Source organism: Bos grunniens, chromosome 6 (genome assembly GCF_055505025.1).
Source record: "Bos grunniens cultivar Pamir isolate PY7600 chromosome 6, Bosgru_T2T1.0, whole genome shotgun sequence".
Classification (NCBI taxonomy): Eukaryota; Metazoa; Chordata; class Mammalia; order Artiodactyla; family Bovidae; genus Bos; species Bos grunniens.
The window spans coordinates 60669601-60685112 of NC_141170.1; the positions used below are offsets into that span (position 1 = coordinate 60669601).

The 15512-nt window shown below is 44.4% G+C and overlaps 1 long non-coding RNA gene across 3 annotated transcripts in view; it reads left to right on the plus strand.

The window, feature by feature from the left end:
• LOC147370809 (uncharacterized) overlaps positions 1-15512 on the plus strand; it is a 232815-nt gene that overhangs the window by 123564 nt on the left and 93739 nt on the right. Inside the window, exon 1 of one of the 3 annotated variants that reach the window (XR_015165481.1) lies at positions 13081-13539. The exons of the other annotated variants lie outside the window; for them this stretch is intronic. This is a non-coding gene — a long non-coding RNA (uncharacterized LOC147370809). Of the gene's footprint in view, positions 1-13080; positions 13540-15512 lie in introns of those variants that run through there. 3 annotated transcript variants of the gene reach the window in all.

Consider the following 15512-nt stretch of genomic DNA (forward strand, 5'->3'; position numbering starts at 1 on the left):
GGGACATGATCTTCAGGCTTGGTGAGGAGAGTGATGTAGCTGATGGAAGTTATGTTCGCAGCAAACACACATGCAGCAGGCTCTGTGCTGGTGCTGGCATAGGTATGCGAGGACCAGACACAACTCCTGGCTTTGAGAAGCTAGAGTCTATTTGGGGAGCCAGACAGAAGCACTACAGTAGAATGACTATTACATAAACTTTTCTTTCCTCAGTATGTAAATAGCTAAGAGAAAGAGAAAGATATACCCAACTGAATGCAGAGTTCCAAAGAATATCAAGGAGAGATAAGAAAGCCTTCTTAAATGAACAATGCAAAGAAACAGAGGTAAAAATAGAATGGGAAAGACTAGAGATCTCATCAAGAAAATTGGAGATATCAAGGGACATTTCATGCAAGGACGGGCATGATAAAGGACAGAAGCGGTAAGGACCTAACAGAAGCAGAGAGATTAAAAAGAGGTGGCAAGAATACACAGAAGAACTATACAAAAAAGGTCTTAATGACCCAGATAACCATGATGGTGTGGTCACTCACCTAGAGCCAGACATCCTGGAATGTGAATTCAAGTGGGCCTTAGGAAGCATTTTTATGAAAAAAAGCTAGTGAAGGTGATGGAATTCCAGATGAGCTATTTCAAATTCTAAAAGATGGTGCTGTTAAAGTGTTCCACTCAATACATCAGCAAATTTGGAAAACTCAGCAGTGGCCATAGGACTGGAAAAGGTCAGTTTTCATTCCAATCTCAAAGAAATGCAATGCCAAAGAATGTTCAAACTACTGTACAATCGTGGTCATTTCACATTCTAGCAAGGTTATGCTCAAAATCCTTCAAGATAGGCTTCAACAGTACATGAACCGAGAACTTCCTGATGTTCAAGCTGGATTTAGCAGAGGCAGAGGACCAGAGACCAAACTGCCAACATCTGTTGTATCATAAAAAAAGCAAGAGAGTTCCAGAAAACATCTACTTCTGCTTTACTAACTACGCCAAAGCCTTTGACTGTGTGGATCACAACAGACAGTGGAAAATTCTTAAAGAGATGGGAATACCAGGCAATATATTTTACCTGCCTCCTGAGAAATCTGTATGCAGGTCAAGAAGCAACAGTTAAAACTGGAAATGGAACAACGGACTGGTTCCAAATTGGGAAAGGAGTACATCAAGGCTGAATATTGTCACCCTACTTATTTAACTTAGATGCAGAGTACATCATGTGCAATGCTGAGCTGGATGAAGCACAAGAGGGAATCAAGATTGCTGGGAGAAATATTAATAACCTGAGATATGCAGATGACACCACCCTTATGACAGATTTTATTTTCTTGGGCTCCAAAATCACTGTAGACAGTGACTGCAGCCATGAAATTAAAAGATGCTTGCTCGTTGGAAAAAAATCTATGACCAACCTAGACAGTGTATTAAAAAGCAGAGACATCACTTTGCTGACAAAGGTCCATATAGTCAAAGCTATGGTTTTTCCAGTAGTCATGTATGGATGTGAGAGTTGGACCATAAAGAGGGTTGAGGGCTGAAGAATCAAAGGTTTCAAACTGCGGTGCTGGAGAAGACTCTTAAGAGTCCCTTGGACTACAAGAAGATCAAACAAGTCAATCCTAAAGAAAACCAACTCTGAATATCCATTGGAAGGACTGATGCCGAAACTGAAGCTCCAGTACTTTGGCTACCTGATGTGAGGAACTGACTCATTGGAAAAGACCCTGATGCTGGGGAAGATTGAAGGCAAAAGGAGTAGGGGGCGACAGAAGATGAGATGCTTGGATGGCATCACCCACTCAGTGGACATGAGTTTGAGCAAACTCTGGGAGATAGTGGTGGACAGAGGGCCTGGCCTGCTGCGGTCCATGGGGTCACAAAGAGTCGGACACGACTTACTGACTGAACAACAATATGATAGGAACAACTGGACACAAGAGATGCAAGTTCCAGCCTGGGGTGGGGTGGCTGGTTAGGAGGAAGTTGAGACAAGATGTGGAACTCCTCTGGGGATAGGGAGAGACCTGGGTCCTACTCTGACTGCAGAGGCCTGGATGGGAAAGGAGGCCAGATGGTTTAGACATAGTGGGTTCAAAGGGCAGTGTGTGCTCCACCCAAGGATAGACCAGTGTTGGCACCCATTGGCATCAGGTAGTGTAATCCAGCAACTGTACTTTGGCCAGGATATTAGACTGTGGCCCAGAGCATAGAAGCCAGCATGTGGCTATGGCTAAGACCAAGTCTGAACACAGACCCTCCTGATCCTCTTCCCCCAGCTTCCCCAGCAGAGCGTGGGCAGCAGTGCTCCAAGGGGCTCCAGGACACCCAGACTGCAACTCTACTTGACTCTATGTCTGAGTTCTTAGGTCCTTGGTATAAATTGGAGGCCACTGACTTCTTGCCCCAATCAGAAACAGAGGCGTGTCTGGGCTTGTAAGTAAATGCAGCCAATAGGAGAGCTAGCCAAGGGTAGGCAAAGGCCAGGGGAAGAAGGAAGGGCCTGGGAGTACATGGGGTAACTTGCAATTAAGTGGCAGAGTAAATTACTCAGAAGACAACATTCCTCAACCATTCCAAAATGAGTTTACTGTAATTCCAGATAAAAACAAAACTTTCAGAACTGATACTTAGACACTTAAGTCAAGGTTGGTTTGTTTTTTTTCTTCTACAGTTTCAATATAATTCAGCACTTTCACTTTGCGAAGACAGACCTGACCTTTATGTGGTCTGCAGAATGCTGATTCAACATCAGGGTAACCAGTGGTGCAATCATGACATGAAACAAGACTGGTGGTTGTCAGGGTTTTTAAACCTCCTGACTTGGGTTATCCCACGATCTCTTAACACTCTGACTTTATCAGAAACTAGAATCCTCACTAAAGCCGAGGGCTGGGTATGCGCACGTTCATTTGGAACCAGTTTTTAAAGGAATCTGTTGTATTTTATAAGAGATAGAGTGCTGATGTGATGCAGGTCTTTCTTCCTTTTCTGTAGTAGCTGGCAGCTAAAGGGCTGATGAAAGAAGAAAAGGGGAAGGAAGAGGAGAGAGAAGAGGAAGAGGGGATGAGGAAGAGGAAGGGCCAACAAGGAAGGCTCACTTTCCTTCCCTGGAAACCTTGTGTTCATTTCCAAAACTCTAACTTGAGGTTCTCCTGGAAAAGAAAAAGGCTTGGGTTCTTCTGCATGCTTGATTGTGTGATTTTTTTTAATCTGGATTGATTTTATGGTTTCTCTGGAATCAAACTGGGAATTGAATTATTCCCCAGGTGAAAAACATAGACAAAACTTCTACAGTGTTCTCCAAAACACAATGCAGTACCCACCCCTCACACCCCCCCACCATACACCCACACTTCAAAGCACCAAACTGACGTGCTTGACATACTTATCGTAAATCAAATCTGCTGTGCACACCAGTACATAGTGCCAGTAAGCCCAGTGTAACCAATTCACATTTTTCAGCCTTGACTTCCAATGGTGAGAACAAGTGAATGCTGACAGAGAGAAAAAGGCTGAGGCAAGGATGCCATGCACGTGCCCTTTCAGAAGGCAGGAGCACCGCTGGAGTCGGGGAGGAAGGGAGCCTGAAATCAAGGCTGACCTAGTACTCCTCGGGATAGGCTGGCAGAAGCCAGACTGGGTCACGTGGCCTCAGGGTGCTCCTAGTAGGTTCTCTGCATTTTCTCTGCAAGAGCAGAGTGAACTCTGATGCAGATCAAAGGGAAGATGCGAGAAGTGACCTGTCTTCTGGCTGGTGGGACCCAAGCCTTAAGCAGCAGCCCCTGATCCATGTCTTCTCATTTGTCCTAACTCTCACACCCCAGCTCTGGTCCTTCTTCTAGAAACTTGATTTTTGCCTGAGTCCTTAGTTCACCTCTTGTGTCGAGTTGTGTCCTGGTACATACAAATTGAGACATTCTTCCTTGATGCTCACCACAGCTGCTGCTGTGATCCTTCTGGTTCTGCATCCTCCCTGTTCTCCACTGCTGTGCCATCTTCCTTTCCTGTCCCTGGTGCTCCCCATATCCAGCACTGGACCTCCCTCCAGCTGAGTCTCTTTAGGAACAAATATATAGGTCTATCGTTGCCAGGCCCCTTTAGTCAGTACCCCTCTACAAAAGGTTTATCTCGTTTCATCTTCTCCATAAGGAAACTCTTCCATCTCCTGACACAGCATGCAATCTGCGAAAATAGAGCTCTCAAGTCAAATCTTGCGATCTGAATCACTTTCAGATTCCTCTTAACATATTAGAGACATATTGTTAGTAAAGAAAGGAGTTTTGCTCTGTAAATTCAGCTGTGGAGTTGTTTCTGCCATTGTGCCTGGCATGGTACCTGGTGTTCCACAGCACCTGCTTTGGGAAACATCACTCTTCCTGCTGCCGGGCAGCGCGGTAAGAGGCTGAGTGACTTGCTAGGGGACCGTGCTGCTTCTTATAGAATCACCTCGGGTGAGTTAATCCCATCTTCATCTGGAGATCAGGCTGATCATAACATATTGCTTTGTAAGGACACAATGAGATCACTGAAGCAAGGTGCTTAGAATATGACTAGAATATTGTACCCACTCAATAAGTGACATTAGTTATTTTTCTCATTTTCTTTTGGGTCACCTCCAGTTCTGTAGTCTACAATATTTTCAAGGTGCTCTTTTTTGGCAATAAGTATCACTCTGGGGGCTATCCCATGCAAACATTTTAGATCATTTCCCTATAATTTACGACCTTACATGTGTATACAATAAAGTCTCTTAGCCGTATTTTTGCTCACTTCTGCAACCTCAGGAGGTTTTTCTGCACTTTACTTAGTCACTTGAATAATGCTTCAGTTTAAACAAAATCTCCATGATAGTTGAAGGAAAAAAAATCAGCTTGTGTCTCTCCCACAAAACAGATGGCAAGTGATTCAGAACAAGACAGTCTCTAGAGTTACAAATAGTGCCCTTTCTTTTGGAAGAAAGAATGACTTATTTTTTTGTGCCTATGCCAAAGTCTGGGACAAAATTAAGTTACTCCTTGTTTATTTCCTTTTTCCTATGTTATCTCCAACTGTCTGGCGACTCTGCCCACTCTGAGTGAAACGTCCTTTCTCCACTCAGAGGTTGTAGCTCAAAGGAATAAAACACCTCTTTTAGAAACAGACAAACACAGATAGATAAACAATTGTCCATGTGCCTGAAGCCTCCCAAATAATAAATTAGAAAACCTACTTTATTCTTAACTACAAGTGACACATCAATGTATTCTCTTACAGATAAATCTGAAGTCCTCATTGACTGTCAACTCAATCTCAGGACTTAGTTTGCATGTACACACACACATACACACACACACATCATTGTTTTGTGTTTGCTTTTAAACTTAAACTACATCCAGTTTTATTTTTCAGCCTATCTGTCCAACTCTTTGCAATCCCATGGACTGCAGCACGCCAGGCCTCCCTGTCCATCACCAACTCCCAGGGTTTACTCAAACTCATGTCCGTTGAGCTGGTGATGCCATTCAACCATCTCATCCTCTGTCGTCCCCTTCCTCTTCCCGCCTTCAATCTTTCCCAGCGTCAGGGTCTTTTCAAATGAGTCAGTTCTACACATCAGGTGGCCAAGGTATTGAAGTTTCAGCTTCAGCATCAGTCCTTCCAATGAATATTCAGGACTGATTTCCTTTAGGATTGACTGGTTGGCTCTCCTTGCTGTCCAAGGGACTCTCAAGACTCTTCTCCAAGACCACAGTTCAAAAAGCTATTTCAGTCTATAGCCTTTGGTTAAAAAAACACCTCTCAAATTTATTTAAGTGATTCATGTGTTAGCCCCTATCATTCACAGCTATAACTTCATCCAGTGAAATTGCATTCCAAGTACTAATGATATCATTGTTATTGACATTATTATCTGCAACAACCTTTTATTAGATTGCATAGATCAGTTTTTCTCAAACTTTGTTACATATTAAACTCATCAGGAAACTTAAAAAAAAAAATCTTAATACCCAGGCTTCACCCAGGGCCAGTGAAATCATTTCTAGGTATGGGCGGAGGCATCAGTGGTTTAAAAGATGACCAGGTAATTCCAATGTGCAGCCAAGTTTGAGGGCCAGTGGTTTAGGAGATGTCTGAATTCTGCCTCCTTAAACCTGATTCCTATCACCTTCAAATCCATGTTTAGAGAGGCTCTGAACTGGTCCAGGCTCCCAGGGATGAAACTTGGTTGGCCCAGGCAGACCAGGGGAAACTGTTCTTCTCTCCTGGCCACCATCAAAAATAAAAGCTGAGCACTAGCATTTTGCTGTCATTTCTTTTCTGACAATTTGGAAATATTGTAGCAGGTTTCTTCTGAGCCACCAATGAAACCTTCAGGAATATTCTGGGATATCTATGGAAGTTTTTCACCTTTAAAATTTACATACCCAAAGAAATTTGTTTTCCAGAACTCTGGGATCAGTCCACAGAACTATTTGTTTAAACTCTGCTTTGGTTACAATACCATAGATCACAAACAGCACCAGAGAATGGAATTACAGATACCCTGCTCAAATAGGCAATGAAGGGGTAATGATGTAAAACGTTATGGAAAGCAGAATAGTGAAGAGCAAATGCAAGGACTTAAATTTAGACAGACTCACGTTCCAATATTGGCACAGTCGCTTGATCTGTGCATGTGTGCATGCTAAGCCTCTTCAGTCATGTCCGACTCTTTGCAACCCTGTGGACCATAGCCTGTCAGGCTCCTCTCTCCAGGTAACCCTGGTCAAATTACATCATCTTTTTGAGGTTGTATTCTCAATTGTAAAATGAGCATACTTTTGTCTACCCCATATATTTGTATAGATATGATTGTCACAAAGTTTGTTAGAGTACCAAATATTTATTGGCACACAGGGGCAGTCAACAAAAGCTCTCTGATATTTCCATTTCAAAGTCTGAAAATAACTCAATAACCAGTTTTGTGATCTAAATGGAATCTGAATATTGGTTCCCCCTTGCCCATATTTGCATTCCCTAATTTAAAGAGTGGTGAGATGGTCCACAGGAATAGGAAATAGATTCTTTTTAAAGCAGAGGGGACTGAGCCAGAGATGAAATATTTAAGTACCACTGGTTCTCGCTTTGCCTGGTTCTAATACGGACAAAATTCAGTTTAATCACAGTTTAGTTCAATAGCACCAGATCTCAATGACACAGTTTAAATTTCAGTTACATGATATATTGAAGACTGTTCATCGCTCAGCCATGTCTGACTCTTTGCGACCCTGTGGACTGTAGCCTGCCAGGCTCCTCGGTCTGTGGAATTCTCCAGGCAAGAATACTGGAGTGGGTAGCCATTCCCTTCTCCAGGGGATCTTTCTGACCCAGGGATTGCACCTGGGTCTTCTGCTTTGCAGTCAGAGTCTTTATCATCTGAGTTGACAGGGAAGCCCTGTATGAGATTACAAGCTTTGCTGCTAGTTCTTTAGTCCACAAATTCCTACATAGATAACATGTGCAGTATGACCATGAACAATCACATCACTTCTTTCAGAGTCTGTTGTGAATGGTCACTGGGTATCTGTTGTTAAGTTCATATACTGACAGCAAAGTCTTCAGTTGCGTTGCTTCCTTGTCTCCAAGTGATAAACCTATATGACATGTTACAAACATGGATAATCAGAAGAAGGAATTGGCCAACGAAAATGAAAGGGAAGCAAGAAAACAACAACAACAACAAAATAATGCTGGAAGTGAATTCGAATTGCATGGAAATAGAAGAAATAGCTGAATGTGAGAGGTTCTAGACATGCAGCCAGAGAAACTTATTGAAGGGGAACTTATTAACATTAAACGAGGAATGTGGCTGTGATTAAAAAGATGAATGAAGCTATCTGAGAAGTGATGGTAGCAAAAACTAAAGGAATTCTCGGATGTGTTTTGTAACATTGAGAATGCAAAGGAAGAAATGTTGGAAGCTAATCTAAACTTAGAAGTACGACAATGTGCGAAGGCATAGGAAAACAGGCTTGTTCTCTATTATAAAGTTACATGATGAGAAGACAAGCACATTCACATGGCTCTTGAGAATTTTTTGACAAAGAAATAGAACACTTAAATTCTCAGTGTCTCTAATATTTTAAATTACCATCTACTAAAACAAGCACGTGAACTCCAGGAGTTGGTGATGGACAGGGAGGCCTGGCATGCTGCGATTCATGGGGTCGCAAAGAGTCGGACACGACTGAGCAACTGAACTGAACTGAACTGAAAACAAGCATTAGCTTTAGTATGTTCACCTATACACTTAAAACGAGTGTTTTCTTGTTTCCCTATATACTTATGGTTGACAGTATTTGTAATGTTTTGACAAAACATTTAAATATCACAAAATTGACATCATTTCCCACTGATTATTAAGATTGCTCAGCACTGTTTCATCTTGCATGGTCTTTTTTATGGTCCCATGCTGCCATGCAAAGCCTGTGCTTCCAAACTGTTTGAAAGAGAACTTGTAGTTGAGTGAGTGAGATTAAATGTGATCAACAGGAAACCTGGCTCCTCCCTCAGCTACTTCCGGGAAGGTAAATATGAACACCTGTGCCCCTGCAAAAGTCACATGTGAGAGGAGCCCATGGAAAACTAGCTAGATTTTTTCTTAATCCTTTCCTTTGAATTTCTTTATGGTCTGTACTATGAACTATTACATCTGCTTCTGCAGAACCATCAGCTTCCAGAGTTGCAGGCAGGATTTGGTCAGAGTACAAGCATAAAGCACTTGCATTGTGCCTGATACCTAGTATGTGTTCAATAAATTATTATCAAGAATCTTGCTGTTTGACTCTATGCTGACTGACTGTCCCAGTTTGTCCAGCAACCTGGAGGTTTCTGGGGATGCAGGATTTTCAGTGCTGAAACTGGAACAGACCCAGGCAAACCAAGATGGTTGGTTACTCTATTTGAGTCTCTAGATCTGGGCCAGACAAAATACTGAAACTACTGTAAGAAAATTTCTTGGGATGTAGAAAGTAATTAGAAGAGAGAAAATTCCCCATACATAATTTCTGGATTAGAACTTTAGGGGTAGAAAAGATTTTGCAGCCTGTGCTTCAATATCACACAGCAGGGCCAATTCCTCCCATGCAGACTCGGTTTTTGAAAGCCTACAAGGGAAGAAAGTAAATGACATATTCCATTGATAAATATCATTGAGCAATCACTCTGCCAAGTCCCAAGGGAAACTAAGTGAATGAGACTCATTTCCAGCTCTATTGAAGCTTACATCCTAAGTAGACAAAACACCAGTTATATGCACCATGAATTATCAAGAAACCACCCTTGACAAAGAACTGACACCACTCAAGGTGCTAACAAATGCAAGATCTCATTTGTTAATTAGTCACTCAGTCATGTCTGATTCTTTGTGACCATGAACTATAGCCTATCAGGCTCCTCTGTCCATGGAATTCTCCAGGCAAGAATACTGCAGTGGGTGGCCATTCCCTGCTCCAGGGGATCTTCCCAACCCAGGGATTGAACCCAGGTCTCCTGCATTGCAGACAGATTCTTTGTGATCTCATTTAGTCCTCACAATAATCCCAACAAGGTATCAATATTATTCCATTTTACAGATGAGGAAAGTAAGGTTCAGAGAGATTCAGTTGTGCAAATTCATAAAGCTAGTATTGAATTGGCCTCAGGACCCAGAGCATGAGCTCTGGATTCTGCTAATATGTGTTTGAATCCTGATTTCCACTGTCTTGCTATGTGACAAGTGCCTGTGAGCTGCTATTTCCTCCTCTGCAAAACTGGACAAACAATAATATTCACTTGTGTGAGTTGTGAAGATTAAGTGAGAAATGCACTTAGTATGTGCTTAACATATGGTGTGTGTATTGTGTCTGACTCTTTACCAACCCATGGACTGTAGCCCACCAGTCTCCTCTGCCCATGGAATTTTCCAGGCAAGAATTCTGGAATGAATTGCCATTTCCTTCTCTAGGGGATCTTCCTCACCCAGGGATTGAACCAATATCTCTTTCATCTCCTGCATTGGCAGGTGGATTCTTTACTACTGAGCCACCCGGAAAGCCCCTAACATATGGTAAATGTTCAAAAATATTTATCATTGTCACCATCAAACCAAAGTCAGAGTTTTCCCCCATAGCAGGTGGCCTCTTCCATTTCTAGGCAAATCCTTAGGGGAAAGAGAAATCAATGGAATACTTCAAGAGTTCAGGGGTGAAGATGACTGTTTCAGTTTGTGGTGATAGATAAAGACCTCCTGTACAGTGGAATTTGATCTTCATAAATGAATAGACCTCGGTATGTTGAGGTTGGGGCAGAGAGAATATTCCAAGCAGAGGGAGGGATTTTAGTTGAGGCAAAGAATCAGGAAAGCACAATGAGTTTGGGGAACAGTAACTACTGATGGTTGGAGTGTAGGCATCTTTTAGGAGACTGGTGGAGAAAAGGCAAAAAGAGTGAAAGCCTCATAACTTGGGTGATGTTCTAGGAACCATTACATGGAACTTTTCCTTCAGAAGCTGCTGTCACTGTCTTCTTAATTCTGGGCTCTCAAATGGACTGAGATCAAGACTTGGCTCACCTGGGCTTGGCTGGGACAACTCCCCTTGACCCTGCTATCTCACTGTCTTGTCTTCATGCCTCTTGTGGTGTGCGGAACAATGGTGTTAGGTTCCACCTTCTCCAGGGTGTTCACAGATAAGTTCACAACCCCTGCTAACAGATTGGGGTTGAGGGTAGGGCAGAGACTGAAAGAGAGTCTCAATGGTCAAGTCCGTAGGAGAAAGACAAGAAAAACACTTGTTTCCAAAATGGACAGGTTTCAGGTTTCTTGGCTTTTTCTAGAGGATTAGGTTGAATCAAAACACAACACAACACAGCTGCCTGTGGTGTGTACTGGAGGCATGTATATTTCTCAGAAGGTCTGTTTCTGGAAAGATAGTCCTGAGTGCTCATGGGAAATTTAGAAGGATGAGCTTCTATGTCTAGAAAGTGAGGATTACACTGGGGAGAAATGTTTGGAAACAGAAGGAAAGGAACAAAGGCAGCGTTATGATCTGGAGTTATAAGTGACTTTTCTAATAATGTAGGGCTTCCCTGATAGCTTAGTTGTTAAAGAATTCACCTGCAATGCAGGAGATCCCGGTTCGATTCCTGGGTCTGGAAGATCCACTGGAGAAGGGATAGGCTACCCACTCCAGTGTTCTTGGGCTTCCCCTGTAGCTCAGCTGGTAAAGAATCCACCTGCAGTGCAGGAGACCTGGGTTCGATCCCTGGATTGGGAAGACCCCTTGGAGAAGGGAAAGGCTACCCACTCCAGTATTCTGGCCTGGAGAATTCCATGGACTGTATAGTCCACGGGGTCACAGAGAGTCAGACACGACTGAGCGACTTTCGAATTTCACTTTCACTTTCTAACAATGTAGGCAGAAGTTGTTCTGCGTGGAAGGTATTTTGTGCTGGACTGTGTTCCCCCCAAATGTGTATGCTGGAAATGTGACTGTGTTTGGAGATGCGGTCTTTAAAGAGGGAATTAAAGTTAGTGAGGTCATTTGGGTGGGCCCTAATTCACTATGACTGTTTTCCTTATTAGCATATGTGAAGGGGAAGGGAGAGATGGTCATCTACAGGCCAAAGAGAGGGGCCTCAGAAAAAACCAACTCAGATGACATTTTGATCTCGGACTTTCATTCTCCAGAATTTTAAGAAAATAAATGTTTGTCATTTAAACCACCCAGCCCATGATCTGTTATAACAGCCCCAGCAAACTAATACAGAGGGTAAGGAAATATTGGGAATATTGTCAGCTCTGCTCCAATAGTATCTATTTAATTTGTCAATTCTTTTTCATTTCTCTGTAATATGCTCCAAAAGGACTTTAAGGAACTCATATGTTTATTTTTCAGAATTCTGTCAAAGGTAAAAATGAAGAAAATTAATTCCCTCCACCTAGCGGATGGATCCTGATGACCTGCATAGCCAGGTGCAGCCCCTACAGGGGCGGCCCTGAAGCAGGTGCTGAATAGCAGACCTTGGCAATTTCACTGAGGACCATAAGGTCTGAGAGGGTGGAGTGTGGGTCTATTAAAAGGTTTCTGACCCTTTAGGCCTCTTCTCCCCAGGTCGTTGTCTCCATCCCTTCTTCAAGCAGCACCTGGACCTCACCCTGCTGTACTCAGGGTGATTTAGCCTGCCTGCCCACAGCCCCTGAAGGCTCTGCCTCTGCACTCGCTCACTGATAGCGTTAGTTGCTCAGTTGTGTCTGACTGTTTGCGACCCCATGGACTGTAGCTGCCAGTCTCCTCTGTCCATGGAATTCTCCAGGTGAGAATACTGGAGTGGGTTACCATTTCCTTCTCCAGGGCATCTTTCCGACCCCGGGATTGAATCCAGGTGTCCTGCATTGCAGGCAGTTTGATTGTTGACCATCTGAGCCACCAGGCACCCTCTGCTTACCACCAAAGTGTTGACTCAGCACAAGTGGGTCTTTCCTGGGAACTTACTCTGCTACTGAGGAAACCATGATCCTTCTCCGTATGCGTATCTCCTGCTGGGCTAATATTTGCCACCTTGGACTCATCTGTCAGACTTTCCTCTGTAAGAAGTGTGAGAAGAGAAAACAAGACCCAAGAATCAGCTCTGCCTGGACTGTGGAAGGGTGCCTGGCGGGCCAGGCTGACATGGGAGGCACTCAAACAGGAGGGATGGTGGCCCACCTGGAAGCTGAACAAATGGGCTGAATAGGAAGACGGGATATGAAGAGGAGTTCAGCCAGGAGAGCGAGAGGGAAGGTTGGCCGTGGATCTGAGGAGGGAAGAGCGGGTGCAGAGACCCTGTGGTGGGAATCAGCTGGCGTGCTAAGGGCAGGGGCTACGCAAGGACGGCCCATGGACAGGTTCACTTCAAGCATCAGAACCTCAGCGGCCTGAGGCGTACTCCTTACCTCCCACCCCTAAACCCGCACAGAAGCCTCAGAACCATGTTGCTCAGCTGCATCCCCTGAAACAACACTTTCCACCTTCGTGTACTTCCTCCTTCCAAATGAACTTTGCTCTCAGGGGAGAATCTGGGAGCTCCCTGCTCCCTGGTGAAGTGTTTTTTTTTTTTTTTCTATTTTGCTACAAACACTCCCTTAGGCCTGATTTTCAAAATTGTGTTTACATAGCTAGGAGTAGCTGCGAAGTCTTTCGAGTCTGTCACAGAAAGGTCTTTGGCCTTTCTGTTGCTGTGTGGTCAGAAACCTGCCGTATAGAAGCCAGCCTCTCACCACACCACCGTATGCTCGTTTGAGGGCCAGCAGGCGTTCTACCACAGAGAGGCCTCTGTGGCTTTGAGGCCTCATATAATCCCTAATACCAGAACCTTGCAAACGTTCCACTAATTTGTTGCTTCTCCGCCCTGGGGTTGTGGGCCAGGTCTGCAGCATGCCTGCTGTGTAGTCCACCTACAGCTCAAGGCCTCCTCTGCAGTCCTGGCCTGCTGTTCTCCCCGAGGGTCTGTAGCCTTGGTCAGCACTTGCTGGACAGTCAGCCCACGAAAGGACTCCAGCCCCAGGTACATGCAACGGTGCATGGCGGTGGGGCGGGGGGGTGGGGGGGGGGCGGGGGGTGCTTGGGAGAGGGCTAAGGAGCAGAATTTAGTCTCTTCAGTGGGTCTCCTGTCACCTTCTGAGACAGAATCCAATTTCTCAAGGACTAAGGTGCTTCCATCACCAGTCTACACACTGTCCATTGGCCTGGGATTTTCTGAGAGAGTTTCTGGGAGAAAGTGTGCAGACATTGCATACACTGACACAGCCGGATGACCTTCGGAGGCAGTCATCCCAAAGCAAGCATCATTTTAGAGCTCCCATCCACAGGTGTGATAGATCTGACGATCCTCAGGATGGCACCAGCTTGTCCTCTGGTCTCTCCGGCCGTCGGGTTGGAGGTGCCCACCTTGCTCTCTTCTCAGAGGATAGTTTAATCTGAACTAGAACTGACTCCTCTGCCCTAAAGATCCGGGGTGGGACTGAGAACCATAGCCCAAGTATGGTCGACTTCTCACAGGAAGCCCTGGTTTCACTCCAAGCCAACCACAAATTTTGTCAATACATTTTCATATCTCCAAAATGAAATACAGAGTAACGTGTACAGCACATAGAGTAATGTAGATTACACTCAAAAGTTAGTGAGGAGGAGAAAAGGGCTTATGTGGCACACTGTAGCAAACAACAAAACTCTCTATAAACCAATTGGTTTTTCACACCTCCAGCCCATTAATTCCCTCCTCAGCCAATAGCTCCTTGCTCTGCCCACCCCAACTCCCTTGTGCTCTCTCTGAGCCACGTTTCACGTTTATATTCTGCAGTTGTTTGATGGAGTGTCCCATCAAATTTGCCAGTGAGGCCAAATTGGTGGGCAATGCTGTTCAAATCTTCTGTCACCTTCCTAGGGTCATTTTCCAGTGGTCTTTTGCTCTCTCTCCCGACACTATTATTAGATCTCTGTTTCTTCTGAGTTCCTTGTCCATGTGTTTATTTGGGGTTTGGTCTCTGTCTCTCACGGTTATTTTCCTCAAGTGTCTGCTGATCCTAGGTTGTCCGTTTATATTTGAGTTGAGGATGAAGCACTAGCAAGGTGGTGGAGGCTCTGTGTCTGCACAGGACTTGCTGATCTATGGACTATCAGGTATTGAATGGACTCAGATGGGGAGATTCACAAATGCCTGTATTTCTGGGTCTTTTTTATTGAAAGTTCTATTTCTCTGGAGGATAACTCTCTGGGGTCAAGAAGGGGAAGGCATAGGAGTCTCTCCATTCAATGTGCACTTAACCCCCTTGACATCAATAGGGAGCTCCCCACTCAGCCCCCTCTGTCCACAGAAAATTTCAGTTGGTTTCTCTGGAGAATAAACCCAGTACAAGAAAGGCAACCTTCACACTCTTCTGGGTGAAGGTATCTTGCTACCTTGTATTAAGGTTTTGAACCAGTCTTGGTATTTGCAGCCCTCAGTTTAGTTCAGTTCAGTTCAGTCACTCAGTCGTGTCCGACTGTTTGCGACCCCATGAATTGCAGCACACCAGGCCTCCCTGTCCATTACCAACTCCCAGAGTTCACCCAAACTCATGTCCATTGAGTCGGTGATGCCATCCAGCCATCTCATCCTCTGTTGTCCCCTTCTCTTCCTGCCCCCAATCCCTCCCAGCATCAGAGTCTTTTCCAATGAGTCAACTCTTCACATGAGGTGGCCAAAGTATTGGAGTTTCAGCCTCGGCATCACTCCTTGCAATGAACACCCAGGACTGATCTCCTTCAGAACGGACTGGTTGGATCCCTTGCAGTCCAAGGGACTCTCAAGAGTCTTCTCCAGCACCACAGTTCAAAAGCATCAATTCTTTGGTGCTCAGCTTTCTTTATAGTCCAACTCTCACATCCATACATGACCACTGGAAAAACCATAGCCTTGACTAGACGGACTTTGTTGGCAAAGTAATGTCTCTGCTTTTCAATATACTATCTAGGTTGGTCATAACTTTCCTTCCAAAG